A 23,069-nucleotide genomic window follows, 5' to 3' on the forward strand; every position below is an offset into this window, starting at 1 on the left:
ACCCGGAGGCAGCCCTTTTGCACCTTCATCTGGGGTTTAGTGGGCTCCTGCCCCCCCTGGACACTTGCGTGACTCTTGGACTTGGTCCCCTTCCTTTACAGGTCCTCAGGTCCAGGAATCCGTCTTCAGTGCTTGGCAGTCAGTTGTTGTCCTTGTAGAATCCCTATCTCAACTTTAATGTCTTTCTGGGGTAGTAGGGTAACGTTACTCCTACTTTTCACCCTTGGGGTGGGGTATCTTGGACACCCTTAGTGCTTTCTTACACTCCCAGGGACCCTCTACACACTACACTAGGCCTGGGGTCCATTCGTGGTTCGCATTCCACTTTTGGAGTATATGGTTTGTGTTGCCCCTAGGCCTATTCTTCCCTATTGCATTCTATTGTGTTCTACAGTATTTGCACTACTTTTCTAACTGTTTACTTACCTGATTTGGTTTGTGTGTGTATATTTTGTGTATATTACTTACCTCCTAAGGGAGTATATCCTCTGAGATACATTTGGCATATTGTCACTAAAATAAAGTACCTTTATTTTTAGTAACTCTGAGTATTGTGTTTTCTTATGATATAGTGCTAAGTGACATAAGTGGTATAGTAGGAGCTTTGCATGTCTCCTAGTTCAGCCTAAGCTGCTCTGCTATAGCTACCTCTATCAGCCTAAGCTGCTAGAACACCTCTAATCTACTAATAAGGGATAACTGGACCTGGCACAAGGTGGAAGTACCACAAGGTACCCACTATAAGCCAGGCCAGCCTCCTACAAAGAAGACCAAAACAACAAAAATCCAATATGCACAAGTCACTTTCTAGAGGGGTAAGTAAGTTTTAATCCATGGGAATCATTGGATATATCTCTTTTTCACAAAGTACCCGGGATGCGTAAAAAAATACCAGCACTGCAGGCCAGAGGAAGTGAGGTGCCGGAAAGCAAGCAATACATCAATTTGTCTGGAGTGGTGGAGGTGAAGCGTCAGTTGATTTCCAGACACGCAGCTTTGATTCCTTACTGTGACACCCAGGGATGATGCCTGGAAAATCCAGACATGCTGTGATGATGGAACTGCGGTGAAACAGGTGCTGCATCAGTTTTGCAGTCACTGCATCAATATTTCACCAACGGGACAGGTGCTACGTTGATTTTTGTGCCACGGGGGTTGAGGTGTGGGTTTTCTGCTTTGGGTGAAGTCTTTGATAGCCATGAGTCTTCTCAACAGGAGGCAAGCAGACAAATCCTTGGAGATCACTTGGGGTGAGAAGGCAAAATCCTTCCAGCACAGTCAAGGAGCAGCAGGGCAACAAGCAAGAGAACAGTACTTCTGGAAAAGTTGTCCAGATGAGTCCTTTAGGCATCACTGCAGTCCTTCTGACAGAATCCAATTGTAGGTACACAAGTGTTTGATTTTTAGGGGTTCACAGACACAGAATATATATCCCCAAATGTGCTTATGAAGTGGGGGAGACTTCGAAGAGTGATTTTGAAGTGCACCAGTTTTCCTTTCAACCCAGCCCTGTCTGCCAGGGGATCTGTGGGGCTTTATCATTCCTTTGTGTGGGGTCAAGCCACTGCCTTTTGAAGTGTGAGGACCCCTGCACCCTTCCTGCCCAAGAAAACCCATCAGTATGCAGATGAATGCAGATGGAGCTGAGTATCCTCTGTTTATAGCTGTCTGGGAGAAATGCACAAGGGGAGCTGTCAACCAGTACAGACCAGACATGGATTGGAGACAGGCTATAAGGCACTGACAGTAGTAAGTGTAGAGAAACACCTACTTTCTATAAGTGGCATTTCTAAAATAGTAATGTTAAATCCAACTTCACCAGTAAGCAGAATTTCACACTACCATTCCAACCATACCAAACATGACAATGTCACTTCTTTCAGATAAGAAATTACCACTCAAAAGTATATAAAGGAATTTCCAATAATGTCCTACGAGAGGAGCAGGCTTCACAGTAGTGAAAAACGACTTTTGGAGTTTTTCACTTCCAGGACAGATACAACCTAAGTACATGTTTTGCCTTTTACTTACATAGAACCCTGCCCTATGGGATACGTAGGGCCTGCATTAGGGATACCTTATATGTAATAAAAGAAGGGTTTAAGGCTTGGCAAGTAGTTAAGTCGAAGTGGCAGTGAACTGCACCCACAGGCCTGAGACATGGTTAAGGGGCTACTTATGTGGGCCGCACAATCATTGCTGCAGGCCCACTAGTAGTATTTAATTTACAGGCCCTGGGCACATGTAGTGCACTTTACTGGGGGCCTACTATTAAATTAAATATGCCAATTGGGTAGGAGCTAATGTTATCATGTTTAGGGGGAGAGCACCAGCACTTAAGCACTGGTCAGCAGTGGTAAAGTGCGAAGTGTCCTAAAACCAGCAAAAACAAGATCCGTAAAATGGGTGGAGGCAGGCAAAAAGTTAAAGGAAGGCACCCTAAGTCTATCAGGTCTAACATTGCCCCTCTGTAGTCTTTATATGTGTATAGGATTACAGGAAATATCTCAATTTCTGTGTGCTTGAGAGTCCACAATCTTGGCTAAACTAAGAACTCAGAAAAAGTTTGCAGGGATCCATTTTTGAAGATTTTATCAATATATCTTATTTTCATGTGTTTTTCAAGTGTACCAGTTAATTTTTTCCCCTGTCCCCTGCTGCTGTAAGTTCTGCATTATGCCACAAGGGTGATTTTGAGCATTTGTGTTCTGAGATTTTCAATAGCTTATGCGCCTTCCACTATGTCTGCTGGAAGATGAATACGATAAGATTAGTACAGGCTAGTGCGGGTTGTTCAAGGTTGATCCCTATAGCAAAGGGCAAGGTTGGGCCCAGTGTTTAAAATACCTTATTCAATAGTAAACCAGAGCAATTTCTCATTGTGAGTTTTCATCATACAAATAAAGGGGCATACTTATTAAAGTATCCCCAGCGCAACAAGTCACATGCTGCACTGTGCTGCATGATAGGGAAAGGGCAGGAATGCACCGTACTTAACATTGTGCTGCTCATTTATGTCTTTTCCCTGCTCTGACCCACAATATGCTGCCTAGCTCCAGTACAGACACCTTTGCTTCGTGGTGCAAGGGGGCATGCATTGTAAGCAGGATTGTTTTTGTGCAGGAAGGGGTACCTTCCTGCTCAAAAACATTCCTGATAGGCATCTCCGTACAAAGCCACAGAAATTCACCTGTTATAGGTAGTTATTTCAAGTGAGTATAACTTGTGCCTTAAGGTAACTACAACTTGCGCCTTCGCCATGCACTGCTAATTACCCAAGATATTACAGCACTCATGACATCCTTTATAACAACATTAATAAAATCACTGTAACATTTGTTGTAAAATTATTCTGAAACAAACTGTGCATGCCTGGGGCGCGAGTTATAGTTACCTTAGGGCAAGAGTTATAGTTACTTGAAATAACTTTAACTATAACTGGTGAACTTTTATGGTTTTGTAAATTTAAATGTGAGCCTAACTATAACGTCCCTGTAACTTTTGAACCTTTGTTTCTTTAGGTGTTCTTTCCTCGAATCTGCGGATCGGCCCAAAAAAAAGGGACATTTTTTTGCCCTTTAGGGGTTCCTCCTCCATGTGTCCTATGTCCTTGTATGTTTTATACTATTCCCAGGCAATGAGAGAAACAAAATGGCAGCCACAACATTTCTGTCAGGTTGCGTCCAGCCAATCAGGACCTTGCTTTTGCTTCGACTCCGCAGAGAATCTAAGAAAGATCCAAACAGGATCTGAGTCGCTATATATACACATTTGGTTTTCATTCCATACCTAAAAAAATACTGAATGGATTTACACCAAATAACAAAGTTACCTTTCTGCCAAATTTGGTGTAATTGCATTCAGTGGTTTTGGTGCTATCTCTGTTCAAAATCCCCATGATAAAACGAATGGGAAAAATGAGTTTTGGGACTCCCTTCCCTTCTTCTTCTCGCTCCCTTTGACTGATCACCCTGAAAGTTTCCAGACAGCAGCTTAAATGACCACAGTTGTTTTTGTGAACATTTTTGTGAAGAATAATCAAACGGCACCAAAGTCATCAGGAAAACAAAAAAACACCTATCTACAGAAACTAGTTCCTAATTCTAACTACCTGGTAGCTACTGCCACTAGGTGATATATATTTATATATATGTATGTATATATATATATATGCACACACATATATATATGTATATATATATATACACACACACACACACACACACACACACATATATATATATATATAGACAATTAAATTGTGATGGAAATCTAACTTCCAAAGACTTATATTATAAATTGATGTATATGTTATCACTGTAAGTGATGAGTTATAATGTACCCCTATGTACATTTTTTAAAGTAAATGGTTCAAATCCCCTGAAACCCCATGAAAACAAAAATCTACCCATCTGCCTGTGTATCAGAAGCATACAGCAAAATGCAGCACACATGGAAAGAGGAAGTAACAATGGGAAAAATATATATTTCTCCTCATTAGGCCTCTATCTGGTAGACTGAGGGATGTGGAATTCCTATCGCCCGACACATCTTGTTTGGGGTCAAGGGCAACAAGTTGTTATGTTTGTTTTGTCCTTGGGACAAGTAAGCCCAACCCCCTGCAGCACAAACCCTTTGGCTGCCTGTTTACAGAGTGTGGAACTCTCTGCAGTTGAGGTAATGTGTTTCCAAAAGATAATTCTGTTCGAACTTGTATTTATGGTTCATTATTTGAAAGTCTTCATTATTAGAGTGAGTGCTGTAAATAAATGTTTTAAGGTCACACTTCACTACTGACGTTTGTTCCAGTACAAAAAAAAATATGTGTACATACATGTTCGAAAAGTTTAGGCTAAGAGGCGAAGTATAATGCTCCCAGAATGCTCTCTGATTATATGCAAATGAAGTGTCATTTAGTAAAATGTGTTGATGCATGCTAGTATTTCCCAAAAATATTTCTAATGGAAAATCAGTGTAACCATTTTCAACACGATTATAGGAAGCATGAAAATAAACAAACACTGAAAAAGCCAACTGATCTGACATATTTGTATAAGTCTTTTAGTTTCATCAATGCGTGTCTTGTTTTGACATGGCTTTTGTAACACTTTATTGTTGTGGGAGCTACCAGGCCCTCAACATTGTAACAAACACTGGCAAAACCCCCGCAAAAAGTTTTTGAACTCTAAAAGCACACGTTGCCACCAGCGGCATAACAAAGGCCCGCAGCCGCCCTCCAGGGGGCCCCTTCAGCACAGCACCTGCCCTGAGCGAGTCTGGAGAGGGGGCTCCTCCATGTTCTTTGCAAAGGGGCACCCTCCAGTTTTGTTACGTCACTGATTGCCACTGTAGTTCCTGACACTGAACAAAACTACTTTGTGTGGCAATATGCTCCTTGTGGAAGAGCAGAATGCGATCACTCACAGTAAAGCCAGCCGAAAGAGAGAGAAATAGAAGTTTAATAAAAACAAAATGTCTTTGTTCACACCAGACCTAATTAGGGACCAAGACACACATGTAGGTAGCTTTTTGCATGTCGCAAACAGCGACTTTCACTGTTTGCGACATGCAAAAAGCACATTGCGATGCACAAACCCAGTTTTGCGATTCAGTAACCTGGTTACCAAATCACAAAACGGGTTTGCGACTCGCAATTATTAAGGGGTGTTCCCTTCCTAATTGCGACTCGCAGTGCAATGTAGGATTGTTTTGTGACCGCGAACGCGGGCGCAAACCAATCGCAGTTTGCACCCATTTCAAATGGGTGCTAACACTTTCACAAAAGGGAAGGGATCCCCATGGGACCCCTTCCCCATTGTGAATGTCACTGTAAACATTTTTACAGAGCAGGCAGTGGTCCTGCGGACCACTGCCTGCTCTGAAAAAATGAAACGAAAACGTTTCATTTTTGTTATGCATCTTGTTTTCCTTTAAGGAAAACGGGCTGCATTACAAAAAAAAAACTGCTTTATTGAAAAGCAGTCACAGACATGGTGGTCTGCTGTCTCCAGCAGGCCACCATTCGCGAGGGGGTCGCAAATTGCGACCCACCTCATGATTATTCATGAGGTGGGCATTTGCGAAGCCCTTGCGAATCACAGATGGTGTCAAGGACACCATCCTACATTCGGATTTGCGACTCGCAATTTGCAGGTCACAAATCTGAACCTACCTACATGTGGCCCCAAATTTTTAAAGAAAGTCACAAAAGTGCACCCATGGTATATGTCGTACCCCTGTAAAATATTTGTGAACTGTATTTTAGCATGGGTAAATACGATGTGTAGATTTGCTCATGTGAAAATCTATTAAGCATTTGCAAGTTCATTTACCCTCCAGCCACTTTCTTCCCAACTCTGGAAGAAGTTCTAATTCTGCTATTGTCCGGAGTAAATGTCCAACCTTTCTTATTATGGGAAAATATTCGAGAGAAGCTGGTAAAAATCTTTAAAACATGCAGGTTAGTAGGCTTGCAGACTCAAAGGCATTCCAGCCCTGGAACTATTGCTTACTGCTTCCTCCAGCCCCAGTATGCAGATCTGCAGAAAGGTGGCAAAATAAGGAAATTGCTACAGTAGGAATTGAAACTGGAAGTATTCAAGCCCTACTATGGTAGTAGCCCTGGCATAATCAGAGAGGCTATTAATTGCTGCCATAATTTGTCGCCACACTACATGGCACCAAAGGGACAAGTAGATCTTTTTACAGGACAAGTAGATTTGAGAAGCAACCTGTCCCCTGGACAAGTAGATATTTTAATAAATTCCACACCCCTGTAGATGCACCATTTTGGCGCTTACCCAGGTTTACAAGTCTTTGTAAATCTATATTTTTGTCATAATACATGGGAAAATGCATGGGATTATTTTGTAATATTCAAGTAAATATTAACTTGCTCAAAACCAAGCAAAGTAGATTTGTGCAGCTTAGTAAGTGCCAAAACAATCATTTGAGTTGGGCTTGTGCCACAAAAGTGATGCATCCCTGATGAAAAATAATTGTAAATCTAGATCATTCTCTTGGAGGAACTTGTTCACTTGGGAATATAAACACGACTTATCCCATGAAACCCTACATTTATAAATACTCATCTAGAATAGACTCTTCAGGGGGGCTACGTATCTAAATCTTTTTGTATGTCTACAAGGCTATAATCTCACACTCCACGTAGTATAGTTGAAGTGGTTATCACTTGCTGTACGAGGTCAGGTGTTATCAGTAAGTAGTTAAATCTTGCACAAACATTGTGAGATAAAAGTGTAATTCTTCTCTCAAGGATAGAACAGTCTCCAATGTTCTTGAAGGGTCATTTACAATAACTAATAGAACCTGCCTATTTCTTTTATGTCATGTGTCAGGTTTACCCAATCTGTCAATCTCTGACTATAAAAACACCTGTGTTCCCGAATGTGAAATGTAGGCACATTAAATTATAGAGGAACCTAGATTTGTCACCTGTGGGGGCATGTATGGAGCCCATAATTATGTACCCATCATGTATATATAGTTTTAAGAAGAAATACTCCCCTTCCATATCTGACCATGTTCCTATTACTTTAAAAAAGTGATTTCTTTAATAATATTACTACTACCCTTTTCCTGGAGGTTGGTAAGGAATCCCAGAGGTTTCTGCTTTGAAAGTGGAACTAGAGTGCATGTCTGAGAGGTCCCACCAAGTCGCTAGAGAGCTTGTCACCCTCCTCTGGTGTTTAGTTCCTTGTGGAAGCGCTACATTCAGCTTTCTGTGGCCAAGGAACATAACCACTATCTTTAATTTTTTTAAATGTAAAATATTCTCTATCAGCCACTGGAGCACTTCAAGGCCCTGTTTTATACTTTTTGACGAAGGTTTGCGTCAAACGGATTAGCGTCGGCTAGCGCCATTCCTGGATGCCAGCCGGATGTCATATATAAGGAATGATGCTAGCTGGTGGCAAGGCCTGATTAGTGTCAAAATAAATGATGCTAGCCGGCTGGGTGAGGCGTAGGGGAAACAGGAGGTTGTGCATCAAAGAATAGCGCTAGTCAGGTTAGAGTCAGAAAAATGATTCTACCCTGACTAGCGTCATTTTTTGACGCACAACCCCAACGGATATGACTCCTGTCTTAGTAAAGGCAGTAGTCATGCCCCCCTACCGAATGGCCCTGCCCAGGGGACTTATGTCCCCCAGGCATGGCCATTGGGCACCTTGCCATGTAAGGGGGCCCAAGTTAGTTCCCTCCCCCATGGCACTTTCAGAAAAAAAAAAATTACTGTTACGGTTCACTCTGAGCTTACCGTCGAAGTTGATGAGAGGTGGGGAACGACCCCGGTTCCGGCAGGTTCTGCTTTGGCCGAGGTAGGGGCGACCCCTTCCGGTAGCCACGGTGCTGTTTGACAATAGCAAGCCACGACAGTCCGTGCCCTCCAAAAGGAGTCCCAGAGCTAAAACCTCAAAAGGGTAAAAAACCTCCAACAGGAACTCCCTGAAACAGAAGGGGGACACAAGGTCGTTAGGGCGGAAGATACTGCGTTCAGGAGTACAGGAGACGAAAGACAGGTCAAGAATAACTGGCTTCTCAAGAGGAAACCAGCCGGAGCGTGACTACCACCACAGGAGTGTTGCAACGCAATGAGAAAGAAGCTAAATTCCCCTTATATACCCCTAGACAGGAAGTGAAAAACAGGAAGAAGAAATACCACCATCTTGGATTGGGGAAAAGGTCATGAGTAATGATAGGCAACATGTGCCTAGAAAGGAAAAGCAATGCATGCAGGGAAGAGAGGATGTGAACAGCATGCTGGGAAAAGAGAAAGCATGCATAAAAAGAAATCATGTGCATGCAGTCGGCTTTTGCCTGTGTGACCGGTAAGTGAGGGAAAAGAGGGTTGTAGAATATGCACCAGAGTGTTAAGCGCACTAAATGCGCTATGCGCGGCAGGTTCGAGACCCAACTCGGAGTCTCTTCCCCTGCCGCGTCTGCCCTGGAAGTGGCGAGCGAAGGAAGGGGGCGCGGCGAGTGCCGCGACCCCTGACCTGAGTCGGGGCTTCCCCCGCGGCCTGCTTGTGAGCTGCGGCTTCCCCCGCGGCTTGCCTGCGGACCGCGGTGTTTATCGAGTGCCGCGCCGCCGCGGCCCGTGCTTGCGGCCGCGGCGCGACAGTAGGCCCCCCCGAGGCCCCAGGTTTGCGAGGAAAAAGCCGGAAAAAGCGACGGACCAAAAGAGGGGCATGAACCGAATGGGCATCTTCCCACGAACAGTCACTCATAGGGTAGCCCTTCCAATGAATAAGATATTGGAGGCGTCCATGGAAAAACCGAGAGTCACAGATTTCCTGGACCTCGTACTCGGGCACATTATCAATCAACATAGGAGGAGGACAGGAGAATTGTCTGTGAAAGGGATCAGGAAGGTAAGGTTTGAGTTGAGAGACATAGAACACAGGGTTTATCTCCCAATTCTGGGGCAGACGAAGACGCACAGACACTGGATTAATCTTTCTGAGAATCAGGAATGGACCATAATAACGGGGTTTAAATTTGTTCTGAGTAAGTTGGAGAGGTAAAAACCTAGAGGAAAGCCAAACCTTATCATGGACCTGATACTGGGGAGCCTTACAACGTCCTTTATCAGCCATCTTTTTCATGCGGGACTTAGTGGCCACAAGGTTAGAATAGATAACACGTTGGACACCCCGTAGCTCCCGAACATAGGAGGAGATGGCAGGAAGATTGGAAGTATCTTTCAGGGGAGTTGGAAAGGCCTTAGGATGGAAACCATAGGACCCATAGAAAGGAGAGACTTTCGAGGCACTGTGTCTTGAGTTGTTGAAATATTGTTCGAGGCCTTCATTTAGTCGTTCCATCTGTCCATTGGTTTGAGGATGGAACCCTAATGATAAGGCCACTTCGATTCCCAAGATCTTACAAAATTGTTTCCAGAATCGGGAAATATATTGAGGACCCCCATCCGAGATAATGACCTGAGGTAATCCATGAAGTCGGAAGATTTCTTGTGTAAAGATTTGGCTCAATTCCTTGGCCGTTGGTAACTTTCTTAACGCTGTGAAATGAGCCATTTTGGTGAAAGAGTCAACGGTTCCATAATTACTTGATTTCCCACTGAAGAGGGTAACGAGCACATGAAATCAGTGGAGATAGTGTGCCATGGACCTGGGGGAACAGGGAAATGGGCAAAGTAATCCTACTGGTTTAGTACGGGGTGTCTTGGCTTGAGCACATATAGGACAGGATGATACGTAATCTTCAGTATCCGTCTTGAGAGTTGGCCACCAGAAGGAGCGAAGCAGAAGTTCTTGGGTAGCTTTCATTCCTCGATGACCTGCGATGGGGGAATCATCGCACATACATAAGGCTTCGGTCTGTACTAACTTAGTGGGTAAGAACAGGGCCTTATCATGGTAATAATACCCTTGATCTATATGAAGTTGCGGACGCAACTTATTCAGCTCTGTATCTTCTAAACTGGAATATTCGGACTTGACTTGGTCTAAAAATGTCTGTACTAAACCAATGATCTTGTTATTTTCAAATAGGTTCTGTAAAGGAGGATCGCTACACTCAGGGTAACGCCGAGACAAGGCATCAGCCAGGATGTTCTGAGAACCAGGGATGTATGTGATATAAAAGTCATATTGACTGAAAAAAAAAGCCCATTGAGCCTGCCGGCTATTCTGACACTGAACGTTTCTCAAGCATTGTAGATTTCTGTGGTCTGTCCGGGCTTCAAAGGGTTCTTTCGAGCCCATCAGAAAGTGTCTCCATTCCGTACACGCGGTCTTCAAGGCGAGTAATTCTCGTTCTAACACTGAATAGTTCCACTCTGAATCGGATAAGATGTGTGACAGGTAGAATACAGGGTGCTCTAAATCATCATCGTCTTGTTTTTGCAGTAAAGCAGCCCCAATGGCTCTTTCTGGGGCGTCTGCGACAACAATGAACTGCTTGCTGGTGTCTGGGTGTCGTAGAATAGGAGCTTGAATGAAGGCTTTCTTTAAGTCTTGAAAGGCTAACTCTGCGTCTTGTGTCCAACAAAAGCCCTTCTTTAGATGGTCTTTTTTAAGGGTTTGAGTAATGTAACTGGTTCTCTGGGCAAAGCCTGCTATAAATTGTCGATAGAAATTGGCTAATCCCAAAAAACACAGAGTTTCTTTGATGGAAGAGGGAGATGGCCGATCCAGTATAGCTTGCACCTTGTCTGAATCCATGGCGACCCCAGTTTGGTTAATGCAATATCCCAAGTATTTTACTTCTGTTCGTTCAAACTCGCACTTCTCTGGTTTGCAAAATAAATGGTGTTGTCTGAGTCTCTCTAGAACTTGGAGAACATGTTTAGAGTTTTGCTCTGGGTGGACAGAAAATATTAAAATGTCGTCTAGATAAACAACTACTGTTTGTTGTAGAAGATCGGAAAAAATAGAGTCCATGAACCTCTGAAAATTGAAAGGGGCATTGGTGAGTCCGAATGGCATTACTCGATATTCGTAGTGACCGAAAGGTGTTCTAAAGGCGGTCTTCCACTCATCCCCTTCCTTTATCCTTAAAAGATGGTATGCTCCTCTGAGATCCAGCTTGGTGAATCTCTTTGCCCCTCTTACCGCTTACAAGATGTCCTTAATAAGTGGTAACGGGTACCGATCCTTAATAGTGATCTTGTTTAATCCTCTAAAATCAATACAGGGACGCAAGTCTTTCGTCTTCTTAGGCACAAAGAAGAGAGGAGCCCCTGCAAGTGAACAGGAGGGAGCAATCAATCCGCTCTGTATGTTCTCATCAAGGTATTCCTTAAGAATCTGCTTCTCAGGTTCTGTTAAAGAGTACATTCGCCCAAAAGGAACCACTGTATCTGGTTCTAAAGGAATGGCGCAATTGTATTCTCTATGGGGTGGCAGTTCAGGTTTTTCTGGCTTCTGGAATACATCAGCATATTCTTGATAATGACTGGGTACTCCCTGTAGAACGTTAATAGAACATCCCACCTTAGAGGGTGCTGTTAAAAGACCTTTTGGGGACCAATAATCTCCTGATAGGTACAGTGGTGTTGGCAGAAGTGAGAGGATAAAGAAATAGTTCCTGTTTCCCAGTTGATGTAAGGGTTGTGCCGTGTGAGCCATGGAATTCCCAGGATCACAGCGTAATGTGGAGATGAAATTAAATCGAACGAAAGATTTTCTTGGTGTTTCCTGAACTGGAGACAGAAAGTAGGGTTGGTATACTGTATGGGTCCTGAGGCCATGAGTGATCCATCCACCGTGTGGACTTGTTCTGGTACTTCCTTAGGTATTTGTGCTATCTGTCGTCCCTTTGCCCACGCTTCATCTAAGTAGATACCACTGGCTCTGCAGTCCAATAAGGCCAGAGTTCTTTCTTCCCAGCCATCAGTTAAGTGAAGGATAACTGGTAAAAGGAAAAGAGCGGTTCCTTCCTCCCTGGAAAAACAAATGGAAGGTATTTCACGATATCCCGTCCTCACCCTTCTCACTGAGGATGGGAGTTGGCGTTTCCCAAAGGCTTGGCTGGACAAACGGGGCAGGTGCAAATTAGGTGACCAGCTGCACCACAATACAGACAAAGTCCCTTCCTTCGTCTGTGTTCTCGTTCACTAGATGATAAAGGTCCGTGAGCTGTATCGATTTGCATTGGCTCTTCCTCGGTAGCCCCCTTAGGTTCAGGACGGACTTCTTCGGTACGATGAGGGAAGGTGCGAGACGTCACTGAGTGTGATGGCAAACAACTCTTCTTTTTCTCCATTCTTCGCTCATTCAACCAATATTCTATCGTCAGGGTCTGATCCATCAACCCCTTAAGGTTCTCTATTCTAGCAGAGTGCACCAGTTCATCCTTAATGTCCTCCCTGAGACCCCTGCGAAACAGAGTCACCAAGGTACGTTCCACCCAGGACGTTTCTGCTGCCAATTGTCTGAAAAGGGTGATATATTGTAATACATCTTGATTTCCTTGTTGGATATCGCAGAGAGCTTCTTCTGCTGAAGACTCGAGTCCAGGGCGCTCAAACATCCGTTTAAAGGTAGTGACAAAGCTGGAATAATTAGACAGGCTGGGGTCATTTCTTGTGACTAAAGGAGTGGCCCACGCCAAGGCTGGCCCAGATAGGGCGCTAATTAAATACCCCACCTTGGTCTTGTCTTGCACAAATTGTGAGGGGCGAAAAGCGAAATAGACCATCAAGGCATCCAGGAATTCTCTCAATTTGTTAGGATCGCCGGAGAAACGAGGTGTAGTGGCAGATACCGAGGGAACATCAGTGGTTCTGGATGCAAAGGCTTGTCGATAGACGGTGTTTTCAGTACATAGCTGTTGGAGTTCTTGAGCCTGTTGTTGTATAGTCATGAGCAGGGTCTGGCTGGTGGGTTCTGTATTCACCACTGGATTATCCATGGTTCCGGACTGCAACTGGATTTTTGGGCGTTGCAATCTGTCACGGTTCACTCTGGGCTTACCGTCGAAGTTGATGAGAGGTGGGGAACGACCCCGGTTCCGGCAGGTTCTGCTTTGGCCGAGGTAGGGGCGACCCCTTCCGGTAGCCACGGTGATGTTTGACAATAGCAAGCCACGACAGTCCGTGCCCTCCAGAAGGAGTCCCAGAGGAAAAACCCCAAAAGGGTAAAAAACCTCCAACAGGAACTCCCTGAAACAGAAGGGGGACACAAGGTCGTTAGGGCAGAAGATACTGCATTCAGGAGTACAGGAGACGAAAGACAGGTCAAGAATAACTGGCTTCTCAAGAGGAAACCAGCCGGAGCGTGACTACCACCACAGGAGTGTTGCAACGCAATGAGAAAGAAGCTAAATTCCCCTTATATACCCCTAGACAGGAAGTGAAAAACAGGAAGTAGAAATACCACCATCTTGGATTGGGGAAAAGGTCATGAGTAATGATAGGAAACATGTGCCTAGAAAGGAAAAGCAATGCATGCAGGGAAGAGAGGATGTGAACAGCATGCTGGGAAAAGAGAAAGCATGCATAAAAAGAAATCATGTGCATGCAGTCGGCTTTTGTCTGTGTGACCGGTAAGTGAGGGAAAAGAGGGTTGTAGAATATGCACCAGAGTGTTAAGCGCACTAAATGCGCTATGCGCGGCAGGTTCGAGAGCCAGCTCGGAGTCTCTTCCCCTGTCGGGTCTGCCCTGGAATTGGCGAGCGAAGGAAGGGAGCGCAGCGAGTGCCGCGACCCCTGACCTGAGTCGCGGCTTCCCCCGCGGCCTGCTTGCGAGCCGCGGCTTCGCCCGCGGCTTGCCTGCGGGCCGCGGTGTTTATCGAGTGCCGCGCGGCGGCGGCCCGTGCTTGCGGCCGCGGCGCGACACTTACCTGGGATGGGTCCCCGATCCTTAGGTGTCCTCCAGGTGTGGTTGGGGGTGTCCCTGGGTGCAGGGAAGGGCACCTGTGGTCTGTTTCCATGGCCTCTGATCATGGAAAATGGCCCACATGTTCCCTAACGCCTGCCCTGACCCAGGCGTTAAATAATGGCACTATACAGGCTTAGCACCATTATTTAAGGCCCTCCTCCTCCCATGTGTGATTTTGCACGGGAGGATAAATAAGGCGCAGGGGCCTTAGAGTCATTTTTTGCCCGGGAACGCCTACCTTGCATCTCATTGGCATAGTTTTCCGCAGGCAAAAAGTGATGTTAACTCCAATATTTTGACGCTAGCTGGCTCCAGTGTCAAAATATAAATATGGAGTTAAATTTGCACTGGATTTGCATTAAAAAAATGGTGCAAATCTGGCGCAAACAGAGTATAAATATGCTCCCAAGAGTGTAAAACATTAGTGTTCAACAAAATAATCCATGAGTGTGTATGGTTTCTTTGTTTCCACCACCCCTTCTTGTTTTGTCAAATCTTGTTTGGACAATAGTTCCACATCTTCAAATGAAATAACACACAGTAAACACGTGTTTCGTCTCACAAGAGACTTCTTCAAGGCTCCAAGCATTCAACATAAAAAACAATATCTAACTGAACCCTACTGGTAATAAAGAAAGCTTTCTACACCTCAATTTTCGAGAAAGCGAAGACGTATTGAAAGATATGTGTGCAGAATAAGGTGAGACACACTAATCTCCATTCCTCAAGTGAAAGAAGTATCCAAAAATAATAAACTGTGGTTATAGCATGCATACAATTCACCAGAACATCCAATTGTGCAACCCTACAAAGTGCTCCCAAAAGAAAAATATATAAGGGTAAACCTCCGAGCTTAGTGTAGTGTCCATAGATAGACGCACAAATACATAAGTAAGTACCTCAAGGAAAAGTACCCTCTGAACAAAGAAACACAAAAAACACTTGTTAGCAAGCCCCAACAAAAAATGAAACCCACAAATTGGACCTAAAAGCACATGCACTTTTGGGATTCTGTAGCGTGTTTCAAATTGGACTATTGGTATATATTGAAAATGACAATAATATAGAATACCATTTCCAATTCATTGCCCTCATCCATACAAGGTTAAACCATCAATGGACGTATTCTCACATTGAAAAAGTCTCATCTAGTTTCTTTAATCTATATGTCTGTGCAAAGCAAAGGTAATTCCATCCAAGTTGCTTGGATCTTCTTGTAAAGTATGCAAGTAATATGACATATCTCTGCACCCAGATTCACCAGTCTAAACCCTGTCAGCCATGGGAAATTGTAACACAAGTCAAAGCCTAATTAATAGCTGGAAAAAGTCAAACCTAATTCAAAAGCTGGTAAAATGCTTAAAAACCACAACATCCTGCTCCTGTTTAGCGCCCAAGCATGGTATTGAGGTTGTAGAGCTATTGTCCAATCAAGATTTGTCATAACAAGTAGGAGTAGTGAAAATAAAGAAACCGTATATACTAATGGACTATTTTGTGGAACACTAGTCTTGGAGTGCTCCAGTGTCTGTTAGAATATTTTGTCTTTATTGATTATCTTGTACCACCAGTAAGACACCTACAGGTAGCCAAGTGTTGGGGTGGTGTTTGGAGTGCCCTTCTATAGTTATTGCATTTTGTACTTTTGATGAATGTCTCTGTACATTTACCCTTATTTATATATACAAAGTGTAACCACAGGTACCAAACGGGTGTGTTTTATGAAATGTGCTAGGCCTTCAACTTTTAAGGATGTAACTTTTAAAGATTTCTAAATCTGTGGAGGCATGTGTGCACACAGAATCTAGGTTGTATCGCTCAATGTATTTCCTGTAATTCAGGGGTAACTATTACTGATGCCCAGGGATCTCAATTACCTCTATCAACAATTGTCTACTCATGTGATCAGGTAGAGTCTGGAGCTTTGCAAGATAGTATTTATGCATCTGGGGACAGGCAAGTCTAGCTGTCTGGCCCATGGCAGTGTGTACTAGTGTACTGATCAGGCGGAGCTGTAAACCCATGAAAACAATGAGAGAGAATCTAGCGTTAGGGTTAGTGATAGCAAAGCAAGTGAAGCTGTTGTATAGCTATTTTAGCTATGTTTTAGACACGTTATTTTAGCAAACTAGGCCTGCCAAACATAAAAAATTACACTCCTCAAGTTCATTAAAAAAACAAAAATGAAAATGAAAAAAGCAATTTGATGATGATTAGTTTTAATCCCGTCAATGCTCTTTTTGTGACTGGAGGTGAGTCTGCAAACAGTTGGAAGTCAACAGACCATACTGCAAAGGACACACTGAACTCCATATATAAAGGAGAAACTTGGGGCTGATTTAGATCTTGGCAGAAAAGTGATGGATTTCCCATCTCCTGAAATATGAATCCTATTATATCCTATGGGATATATATTTGGGCGGATGGGATATCCATCACCGTTGTGACGGTGTAACTTGTCCGCCACATCCTAAATCAGGCCATTGGTCTTCTTGAAGGTGGGAGGTGCCAAGACAAAATACTCTCTATATTCACATATTTATACAATATTCAGTTATTACACACAGGTGGTACTGATACTGGTGTCTCAGCTTAGGAAGACTTTGGTTGAAACTAAAAGGTGAGGGTGAAATGTTTGAAATATCATGGAAAAAAACTCTTAAAGCTTTCTGACCTCTAAAACTGGAGCAACTCTAATGGTGACCTTCATTATAACTCAAAGATGTAATTGTGAAAATGCCAATCCATGGTATGTCCCAGAGGACCCGTGTCTCTCTTTATAAGTCTTTGTCACCTACATAAATGTATGTTGTTGGTTTACTTCTTTAAAGTGACTGATAAAAAGCAAGTGCATCACCAGAATTTCCAACTTTTGGAGTCAGTATGACGACCTGCAATTTTAACTGCATATTAGTCTTTTTGGTTATTGTGACCACCTATAAAATGTAATAGTTGCCTCTAAAGCAACTCCTTCGTGACTCACATGGTTCGTTTTCTGTATCGAGGAATGGAGCTTGCTTCATGTTCATGCAGTTTTGTATGTGTTCTTGTTTATTAAATCTGTAATGAAGAATTACAATAAACTGTAGCTCCAGCCACAACAATATATGTGAAGGGATCTCCCACCCCGGCACTCCTCCAACAGAGCCCTTCCTGATCCAGAGCAGCAGGCATTGAGGGGTACAGCCAAGCTGGCTGGGCTCCTCTCCTTCCAGCAGTCAGTGATAGGTGGCGACAGCACACCCAGATAGAAAACACACTGCACCTACTGAACCAGCACCCACAGCCTTAGATGACGAATTGTACCAGCAAGATCAAACAAGCATTGATAAAGCCAGTAGGTCTTACTTTTTTAAAGAGCACATGATTTTGAAAAACTGCAGCTGCCACTTTCTTAAGGATGCAATACCTTAGACTGTTTCTACAGGAAAGTCAGACACTTTTTTGCTGTTTCTGGCAGTAGTATCTTAAACTGTGGCTGGAGATCCCTTACAAGCAATATGTATTAGGCATTATCAGCACACTCTAACAGCCAAATGTGCATAGGTTTCGATTTGCAATTTCCTAATTGCGAATTTTTGCAATTCACAATTAGGAAATCGCAAGCACTCATGTACTAATGTGTCTTTGATGCATTTCGAGATTCCCAGTGGATCGCAAATAGACCTTCCTCATTAATAATCATGAGGTAGGTCTCGCTTTGCAACCTATTGGGAGTAGCAAAAATCACAGGAATGGTGGTGCTGTCTGTGACTGCTCTTTCAATAACACAATTTTTTTTTTAAATGCAGCCCGTTTTCCTTAAAGGGAAACTGCATTAATTTAAAAAAAAAAAATGAAGGGCCAGATGTATCAAATGATTTTGCACTCGCAAACTGCAAAATCGTCCGTTTGCGAGTGCAGAATCGTGGTCTGCAATGCATCAAAGGCATTCGCAGACCACAAAATGAAAATCGCAAAAATTGCGATTTTCTGCATTGCAACCTCGATTTTGCGAATCGCAATTTGCGATTCGCAAAATCCAGGTCGTAAGGCAATTCTGCAAAAAATCGCAAATTGCGATTTTTCGCAGAATGGTATTTTGCACATGCAAAATACCATTGTCTGGAACCAGGTGGTAACCTGGTGCAAAATTGAAAAATGCAGTAAAATTGCATTTTTAAATTTAATATGTAAAGCACACATGCCCTTTTGGCATGTGTGTACTTTACATGGAAAAAAAAAAAAATTGGGGTGCAGGAGAGGGGGCCTTAGGCCCCCAGCACCCTGGCCTTTTGCATTTCCCAAACTGCGATTTCTGTTTCAGAAATCGCAATTTGGGAAATGCAAAAAATTTGCAGCTATGGGCCAACAGGCTCATAGCTGCGAATGGGGCCAGTATTGCAATTTGCGATTCGGTAATTGCATTTGCGATTTTTAAGAAATCGCAATTACCGAATCGCAAATGTGCTACATGGCCCTTTGCGAGTCGGTAATTGCGATTTCTTAAAAATCGCAATTACCGAATCGCAATGGGCCAGATTCATATATCTGGCCCGAAAAGATTTCTTTTCATTAGGTTGAGCCTACAGCGCTTGCTCTGAGGTAATCTGTTGTATGTATTTTGTGGGTTAAGACTCCTCCTTTCCCTTTGGATTTGTCTATGCCTTTGACTTGCAGAAATCCTGCCTTGTCAGGGGTAAATTGGGCTTCCTGATCCTCCTCTTTTTTAAGCTGTCCAATCCCCTGGAGCATTGCGCAGGACCTGTAGTCTTCCGCTTTCATTTTATTACATAGTATTAATGGACTTTTTTGGTTCAGCTGAACAGTTTTGTACACATGGAACTGCGTTTGTCGATGTGCGATCCTGTTTTGAATTGGTTTATGTGTGTGTGTTTGTTTTCAGTGGCTCGTACGGGTTGTTATATTTATTTTGTTACAGTGTTTTCACATGTGCGCCTTTTGAATTTTTGCTTTACTTACTATGTATTTTATACACTGTCTACTGTTGTGCATGTTAGAGCATCTGTTTAGTTTTTTATGTATTTGTTCTTCTGTTTATGTTTGTACTTACTTTGAATGTGATGATGCTTTTAATTGCCTATTGGCTATTAAGAACTCGAAAACCCTATAAGGTTATATGAAACCAATTTCTTTCCAGTTCCTACCAGAAAAAAACAAAAAACAAAATAGCGTTCTTTGCATTTCAGAGCACAGGGTTTTTAGCCTTTGTGAAATGGCCTGTGCTTGCATGTCTGCTCCCCCCACCCCCTAAAAGAAAGTTCAGGCGAGCTCAAGCATGTTGTCTTCCGTCTTCTACACCTCCTCTCTGCCCTGCCCTTGTAGGACAGCGTGACTCAATGTTGACCTAAATAATCCTTAGGCAGCTGCTGATTGATGATAGACGTGTTTACTTTGGTGACGGGATCTTTATTGCTTGTTCTCCAATATGCGCAAAGGCCGCCCCGCAGGGGGCATAGAGGGCCGGCGCCTTAACGGCCGCCTTGGCCCGGAAGGGACCGGTTAAACCGGTTCGGGGAGGGCACGCCCCATCGAAGGGGCGACGCACCACCCACCCACTAAGGTGGCCAACAGGTAAGGGGGGGTCAGATACGACTCCACCAATAGTGGGGGGTTTGCTGTTTTTTAAACCTCCCAATAGAAACATCGCAAACTGTGTAGGGGGGTCACAGGATACATTTAAGGGTGAGCGTCCCCCATGGTCCCAAAATCGGGATCATCTTGATCGGGACAACGCGCTTGCCATTCAACAAACAGATCAGTGATTCACCTACCTTTTGAGTTCCAAGGACTCCGGAGCCCCTCGACCTGCGTGGAGCCAAGCCTTCGCAGAGACATTGTGGACCTCGCCGGCGTCTCCAGCCCCCAAAACACCCGGTGAGCACCTTGGCTGCTGTAGTCCTTGCCACAAAACCTTCGGAAAGAGCCGGCGGCCCTCTTCCTGTACCGGCGGCGGCAACGTGGTTGGTGCCTCGGGGGACCGTACATTAGCTCGACGCGACCCCGGGCACTGCCGTCGGCGAGACCCATGCAGTGGGGAGGCAGGAAGGAACCGGCAACCCCCTTTTCTTTGGGCCGGTGATCGCATGTTGCTCCTTACAGCAGCGGTGGTGTCGTTGCCTCGGGGGACCGCGCGTTAGCGCGACGCAACCCCAGGCACCGATATCTGCGTGTGACAGGCGTCGGAGACCCGGGAGAGAACCGGCAACCCTTTTCTTCGGGACGGTGACTGCGACGAGCTGCCTCAACGTCCACACAGCTGTCGGTGGCGTTGCTGCTCGGGGGACCGCGCATTGTGCACGACACGACCCCGGGCGAGCTTTGAGTTATCCGGCTGAGGCATCACCCTTTACTTCGTGTGGGTGCAGCTGCGCATTACGTACCCGGGGAGAACCCTTGCCACGTGGTGCACGAGGGAGTTCCCTCTCACCTGGCAAGGCTCCAGGAGACCGCGCATCGGCGCGACGCGGCTCATTAAAACGGGCTTACATTGTTTTGCCCGAACAACAAACTTTTACTCGGGTTGCTCCAGGGGACCGCGCAACAGCGTGACGTGACTCTGCAAGAGCGCCCCCTCCCCGCTGCGCAGTGAAACCAACAAGACCTCAGAGCAGGGGAAAAACAGAACAACACGACCTGGAGCTAGGGAAAGCAGATCCCCAGGAACTATTTAGCCGGCTGGTATTCACGTTTTTAGTAATTGCTGCTCCGGGGGACCGCACAACGGCGCAACGCGACCACATCTAGAGCAAAGGAGAGCAAATTTTATCGAACTAGTGCACAACATAGAAACATTGCTGGTTGAAAAGACAGTGCCACAGGGAAACCGCTACATAATGGAGGAAGACCAGGTAGTCGAGCAGCAGGACTATTTGGAGAGGATGATCGGACACATGAGGGCAGAGGCACTGAAGCGGGGCAAAGATTGGCAAAGGGGAAACCACAGCGCCTGCAAGCTTTACAGACAAGGCAGGTGCTACAGAGCGAGCCTCGCTCCCACCACAGAAACCTGGAAGGCGGCAGAGATCAGAGGGGAGGCAAGCACGAAAACCAACCAAGAAGACGAGGGTCGTGATCCAGAGCACCGAGGACGAGACAGCAGTGACACCAGAGGCCAGCAGACCAAGAGCGCCTGCAGAGAGTGAGCATATAAGTGCAATAATCAAAGAATGTTTTAAATCACTTGCGCCACTGCTGCGGGGTGATGGGGCGGGGCCAACCACAGAGGGGATCCAACCCATATACAAGCAACCAAGCACCCCAGCAATTGCCATAGAGCGCCACCCCCCCCAAGCGACCCCCTAACGGCGTGGGGCGCGACATCAAAGGGAGGAAACCCAACACTCAATGCGGGTAACCCACCAGCAACATACACAAGACCTTCCCCGGGCCCCCCCCACTCCATGACAACCAGAGCGGCAGGCCTTGCAACAGCCATCCCACTCACAGTTAAAGAAAGGATATGGCGGAAGAAATTTATAGACATTTTCACATTGCCAGAAATCCAGCTAGAGGGTTTAGACCTTACCGTATGTGACAAGAAGGATGATGACAGAAGGGAAAGGAAGAGAACCAGGAAAGAGAGGAACTTTGAGAACTGGCTAGACGCATTTAGAATAATGGCCTGCGTCATAGTAGAAAAATTCCCACACAGCGCAGCTGACCTCTGGCTTTATGAATCCAAAATACACGAAGCACGCCGCCAATTCCCGGGGGATGCCTGGCTAGAGTATGATAAAAGCTTTAGATTAAAAATGCAGGCCCACCCAGAAATGGAGTGGAACCAAGAGGATGTATCCAGCTACATCCACAAAATGATGGTCGCAAGAGAAGGTAGCTCATGGGCGGGAAGAGGGGACCAGCCTTTTCGGAACGGCCACAGCAAGGGGAAGCACGAGAAATATAAAACACCCTATAGGCACAAAACATGGCACAGCGCAAAATCACAAGGCGATAAGGGACCACATGCCATATGTTGGAAATTCGACACAGACGAGCGTTCTTGGGGGCAGAACTGCAAATTCAAACACAGCTGCTCCGCTTGCGGGGGAGAACACCCAGCGTCAACTTGTAGGAAAAACAGGCACAAGTCAGACAGGAAAGACAAGAAAAAGAAACAGTAGCGTTTACCCCCCCTCCAGCCTGAAGACCAACCAATTGAATTTCAAATTAGCCAAGTCGCCAATCATTACAAACACTCTGAGGAAGCTAGCCAATGCATACCATAATAAGCAAGACGCAATCACACTAGTGAGAGGTTTTGAGGAAGGTTTCATAATCCCAGTGAAAGGACAGGTAGCCGGGGGGACCCCAAAGAATTTGAAATCAGCCTCAGAACACCCACAGGTAATCCAGCAAAAAATCAACAAAGAATTGAAGCTGGGTCGCATCGAGGGCCCACTCCACTCCCTCCTACCTACAGACTTAATCATCTCACCACTTGGTGGTAGTACTAAAGAACCTGGCCAATTCAGATTAATACACCATCTTTAATACCCAGAAGGCACATAAGTAAATGATAGAATCCCAGAAGAAGTGTGCACGGTGGGGTATGCCACACTGGATGACGCAATCAACATGATCAGAGCAACAGGCAAGCGGGCACTACTAGCTAAGGCGGACATTGAATCTGCATTCCGGCTACTGCCAGTGCATCCCGACAGTTATCATTTGCTAGGTTTCCAGCACAAAGGGCAGATATTC

This window comes from Pleurodeles waltl, chromosome 8, assembly GCF_031143425.1.
Source record: "Pleurodeles waltl isolate 20211129_DDA chromosome 8, aPleWal1.hap1.20221129, whole genome shotgun sequence".
Taxonomy (NCBI): domain Eukaryota; kingdom Metazoa; phylum Chordata; class Amphibia; order Caudata; family Salamandridae; genus Pleurodeles; species Pleurodeles waltl.